Source organism: Podarcis liolepis (assembly GCF_965112155.1).
Source record: "Podarcis liolepis genome assembly, chromosome: 5".
Classification (NCBI taxonomy): Eukaryota; Metazoa; Chordata; class Lepidosauria; order Squamata; family Lacertidae; genus Podarcis; species Podarcis liolepis.
Genome location: NC_139556.1, coordinates 64,687,549 through 64,693,562, shown reverse-complemented (window position 1 = coordinate 64,693,562; position 6,014 = coordinate 64,687,549).

Below are 6,014 nucleotides of genomic sequence, written 5' to 3'. Positions count from 1 at the left end.
TGCCTTTCTACAGTGTCCTTTCCTGATCTCACACTCAAAACTAGTATCACAAAGCACCTAGAACTGGGGCTGGGAATTGCCAGCCCACTGGCCAAATTTGGCCCACCAGGCTGCCTCGTTTGGCAAATCACACCGTGGTGAACTTGGGTCTTTGAAAATTCAGCAGCTCCTGGTGCAAGGCCAAAATTTGCTGCTCCCCTGCCTCTCACCTTCCATACATCATAGTTGCAACACCATGAGGTGCCCTCTGGGCTCAGCACCCAGTGCGGTGGAACTAGTTATGCTGCCCTAAATCTGCCTCTGGTTACTCCCAGGGCTTGGCCAAAGGGGGCTGTGCAGGCATTGCCAATATGGCAGGCCTCAAGATGCTGAATTTTCTATTCATGATTATTCAGAACAGCTGGTGACATGTATTGGTTAAGAACATTAGACAAGGAGACCCGGGTTCAAATCCCCACAGCCTTGAAGGTGAGGTTTTAGCCAAACGTACCTCATGATGTTTGGAGAATAAAATAGGAGAGGGGCTGTGTATGTTCCTTAGAGAATTGGTGGGATAAAAATGTTCTAAATAAATTCAAACAGTGGATTGTGTATCCTTCTCTCATGCCACTCAGCCTTGAAATGACCACACACGATTGCATTAATGTGCTAGCCACAGGATAGTAACTAGAACTAATATGTTACTTTCTCAGAAACAGAACCAAACTATAACTTCCCTCCCTCCATAATGGGTTTCAGTTCTAAGTAGTTTCTGAAATTCCTTTCCTTTCTCTTAAACCTAGCTGCCTCCTTAGGGTATCCACATATAGCCTGTAAGAGGGTTCTTGTGCTTGTTAGACTTTCATAGAAGGAAGAATTTCATGTGTTGTGGCTTTCCCCATCATTGTACTCTGGTGAAGTGAGAATTTGCACTAGCTAGAATCCTTCTGTGCATCCCTTTAAATTATAGACAGCCTCTCCAGGATAGACTTGGCAACCCTTTGCCCCTCTTGCCTGTCTGGTCCCCACTTCTCTGACTTCCAACACACTTTCCATTCTTGGCAACAGTGCATAACCATTCTTAGACCTACTGTAGGTCCTGCATAGCTTGTCTGCAGCCCCATCTTTTTTCTTGCCCCAGTTTTGTTCACATCAATGCCTTTGCTGCCATTGTTTCAAGTCCCTTATTTTCCTGCCAGTGCCTAGTTGCTTCTGTCTCCTAAAAGCTGCCCTGGCTCTCAGTCAACATCCTGCATTGCTCAGTGTTTTGTTTGTCCCTGTTCCTCTCTTGCCAAAACACTAGAATTTCTCATGTCCTTAGACACTGTGAGCTTTTTCCAAAGCTCTTTCCATCCCTGCCAACAGCTCACAACCATTCCGTGTCTTAGGCCCTGGACAGGTTGCCTGTAGCCCCATCTTCTTGCATGGCCCTCATTGGACATAATTTCAGCCATTTTCACTGCTTGTAGTTGAATAGACACCGAAGGATGTTGGCCCAACAGAGAGTTCCGCAGTCAGTCAAGCAGCAGAAGAGGAGCTTGAGGTGAAGGCTGAGGTGAGATAGGAGTTTAGGAGTGTGTTTCTGCTACCAGTGAAAGAGCCTATGATAACAGCTTTCTTTGATGGCATCGCCATGTGCTAGATGGTGCTGCATATGAAAAATTCACTAGTTATTGGTACCACAGACTCTTTTCCTTGCCAGCCTCAGAAGAGCAACAAGGCAGTCTAGGTCAAGGCAGTACAGTGGTACCTCGGGTTAAGTACTTAATTTGTTCCGGAGGTCCGTTCTTAACCTGAAGCTGTTCTTAACTTGAAGACCACTTTAGCTAATGGGGCCTCCCGCTGCCGCCGCGCCGCCAAAGCACGATTTCTGTTCTCAGCCTGAAGCAAAGTTCTTAACCCGAGGTACTATTTCTGGGTTAGCGGAGTCTGTAACCTGAAGCATATGTAACCTGAAGCGTATGTAACCCGAGGTACCACTGTAGTAATGGTTAGGTGAGAGGGGTGAAATTCTGACACACATAAATCCAGATTTCCTGCCTGATGCAACAGCTTCACCCTCCTCATGACTGAGGGCCAGTATTTTGCACTAGCCACACAGTTTCTCCAGAAGTCACAATATATAAAACCAGTGCTTACACCTCTAAAAGAATAATTGCAACTTATATTACCATACGCAGCTAAAGCTTTTTAACAACACATCACTTTGAAAGATTTAGGCAGACAGCAGTGTGGTTTAAAATGGTGCCATTCTACAACAGCTCCAATAAGTCTGTACCACAAGTTTCCTCAGGCGTTACTTTATTTGTTAATGCTATAATTTGTTTAATGACATATTTCTCCAAGTGGTGGGAACTTTTGCTATTGGCATTGAAGCTCCTAGATTCTCTCTGCACAAATACACAATATTTATGCAAGCTGTTGTGGTTTTGTTTTTTTTTTTTGTTTTGTTTTTTTTAAGATAAGAGTTAAGCCAGTGCACTCTTTGTCCATTAATGGACTAGCCCACAGGGATCTTTCCAAAGAGTGGAAGGGGGGGAAGGGGGGGAATCACATCAGCATGCTAGGGGAGAGGAAAGCCTTGACTTTTATTGCTGTCCCCAGCAGTACTAAACCTCCAGAGGGAACCTAAGTATTACATTCATGATGGCACAGAGACGAGTTTATACTCTGAGTATGAGGGAGTACAGGAAAAGGCCGTTCAGGTTCTGTTAAAAAGAGTTTTTAATAAATTCCTTTTAGGCAGTGTTTATCCACCACTTTTATTTTCTCCCAACTCTGAAAGGAGTCTGGCAGCTGCACAGTAGTGCTTGCAAAGGAGCAAGTGGAAGCAGCAATTTAAATGACTCTCTTTCTCTCATCTGCACACAGCAGGATTGTATTGCACATCTAACTCTGGCCGTATTGCAAACTGCATGCTATTTTTGCTGGCCTTTAAAAGGAAGGTTAAAATCATGCCTGCACTGCAAAATATTTAATGACGAGAACATAAAATGAATTGCTTGTATTTTGACATCTTTGCCCCAGCTGTGACTGGCTCTTACTAATTATCTATTTTTCTCTATGAAATCTGTCCTTGAAAGCAACCGTCTTAGAATACCACATGCTTGGAAACGATGGGAAATTCTTTCTGTTCATGCTGTGATTTACGATTAGCTGGATCTGGCAAAAACCTGGGCTCACATATTGAATCTGTTAACACACATATGCCTTGCTCTAGCTGCTCCAAGGAAAGAATGTCCAGCATATTATCTGCACCACAATCCAGAGACTGGTGGTAGATGACAAGCTCACTTTGAAACCAGCAATCTTCCTTAGCACTCTGGTTTTGAAGAACCTAGATGCAAGCTATACATTTAAAGCACGTTCAATGGGCATTTAAAGCACACAACTTCCTCCAAAGAATAATGGGAAGTGGTTTCCCCCACAGATTTACAACCCCCAGCATCCATAACTACAGTTCCCTTGATCTCTGGGGGAAGTCATGTCCTATAAATGTATGTTGGATGCGCTTTAAATGCATGGGGTGGAGATGAGGCATATAATCACAGCTCAAGTACTATTGTCTTTTCAAGTACACAAGCCTATTCACGTTCCTTCCAGGAACAGGCAGCACATATTCTCCTAACAGTTTAATCTTCATAGATGCCTCTGTCACATGCTTGCTGTTTCCTTTAACAATACTTATTACCTATATGAGTGGTGTGGAATTAGGAGTATGAAAATGTTGATTCCAACCAATGAGTCTTCATTGTCTTATACTGTACTGGCATAAGATCAGATTCTCTGTTGCCAAGTTTATCTTGGAAAAAGCAAATATATACATTCACAAACACAAATGATGTGATTACTTCTACTACCTCAAAGAAGCATCTGCTTTAGTGCTTTTCACAAAAGTATGATTACTGAGGGAGAAAAAATCTCTCCCCAAAAAACCCTTTGTTATGTGTAGTGCATAACTGCATTTATTTTGGATGCAATATTGAAGGCATTTTGAGTAAGCCAGGAAGCAGATGTGATAGAAATGTAGAACTGTATAGCAATTCTGCAGTAATCCTTTAAAATGACTACTTCTATTCATATTCATTGCAAATTTTAAAAAACTGAATAAGATGGCCAATATAACCCAACCTCTCAAAAGTGGAAAGAAGAAAAGAGAGATAAAATACTGAAAGTAAGCAACCAAATTTAGTAAGAGGCTAGGGACCTGGTACACAATGTTGTGGAGCAGAATATTCCTGTTTCTAGGATACTCCTTTCCATTTCCCTTCCCACTCGGATTTTCTGTTCTCTCTGTCCCTCTCCCCCCAAACTTAGTCTGCATTGCATGGCCACAGGGTTATTTTGGGTTCCTCTCCCTCGTTTTTCTTATCTTGTATGCCTGCAATCCTTAGGTTCCCATAAGATTGCTTCGTGTGTGCTTCGATGTTTTAGCTATACTTGGAGAACTGAGATTGCAGATAGTATAAGAAAGAAGGGAAAGGGGAAAGTATAGTAGAAGTTATCAAAGAAAAACAAAAATAAGATACAGGAGAGAAGTAAAGGGAAATGCAGCTGCATGGGTACTCGGAAAGCATGTGGAACTATTGCTCAAAAATATGAAGATGATCTTAAGAACATAAGATGAGCCTGATGGATCAGGCCAATGACACATCAAGTCAAGCATCTTATTCTCACAGTGGCCAACCAGATGCCTGCGGGAAGCCTGCAACTGTGGTGTAAAGGTTAGGGTGTTGGACTATGACCTGGGAGACCAGGGTTCAAAGCCCCACTCAGCCAGGAAGCTAACTAGGTGACCTCGGGCTAGTCACCATCTTTCAGCCTAATCTACCTCACACGGTTGTTGCAGGATGAAACAGAGAGGAGAACCAAGTACACAACCTTGAGATTTTTGGAAGCAAAGGTGGTATATAAATGTAATCAACACAATAAGCACAAACATTCTGCCCACTTGTAGTTCTCAGCAAACTGTATTCACAGGCATACTGCTACTGGCAGTGGAGGCAGCACATAGCCATTGTGGCTAGTAACTGTGAATTGCCTTCTCCTCCATGTATTTGTCTAGTCCTTTTCTAAAGCCATCCATGTTGGTGGCCATCACTGCCTCCTTTAATACCATTGTATGTACAGTTGGGTTCAGTGATGCTTGCTCCAGGTAGGCATGTAACTCCCAAGCTCAATCCAACCTCACTTCCTGAGAAAACGTTCATAGAAGTGTGCTGCAAGAGTAATAGGCCAGCCTGCGATACCAAATCTATTAAGAATTTAAAAGTGGCCAAATAAACATTAAGACTCAAGGAAGGCAAGCCTGTTACTTTATTAGACACAAACAAAACTGCATATGTGCAATTCAACCTACTTAAACTGATAGCTCTGCCACACAGCTATGTGAAGAAACCACATTTAGGCAGCTCCGAGCCCTGTGGTCAAATATGCTACCATCAATCAGGAGTGGGGAATCAGTGGCCCTCCAAATGTTGCTGGACCACAACTCCAATTATTCCTGACAGTGGCTTGGGCTGATAGGATTTGGGTTCCAACAACATCTGGAGCATGAGGCACAGGATCAGGCAATCTATCACACCAAAACACTGTGCTCTCTACAATGTACTACTAGGACCAAGACAACCAGCATTGCATAGTTGTCCTTTAAAATAATTTATAAGAAAGGGTAATAGATTCTACCCTGTTATTAGAAGAGTAACCAAAAGCCTTCTGGCATTTAAGAAATTAGAGAGACAACCGACCTATGTTTTCCCTGCTCTAACCTCAGATCATTTATACAAAAGAAGAGGGTTTCATGTCACAAGCAAGATCCTTGTGGTTGGCTGTTGCTCACTGGCAAATAGAACTTAATGCCAACGATCTTATTGAACACTGAAAGACAATTGTGAACAACTTCTGTGCTCTCTCCATATGTCATATAAAAAGTTAATTGCACATTACTGTCAAAACTAACTCCTTTTTCTTCAGTCCTTTTTATCTCATCTGTATTATTTTTGAAGTGGTGCGATGAGAACAAAACACAGTACTGT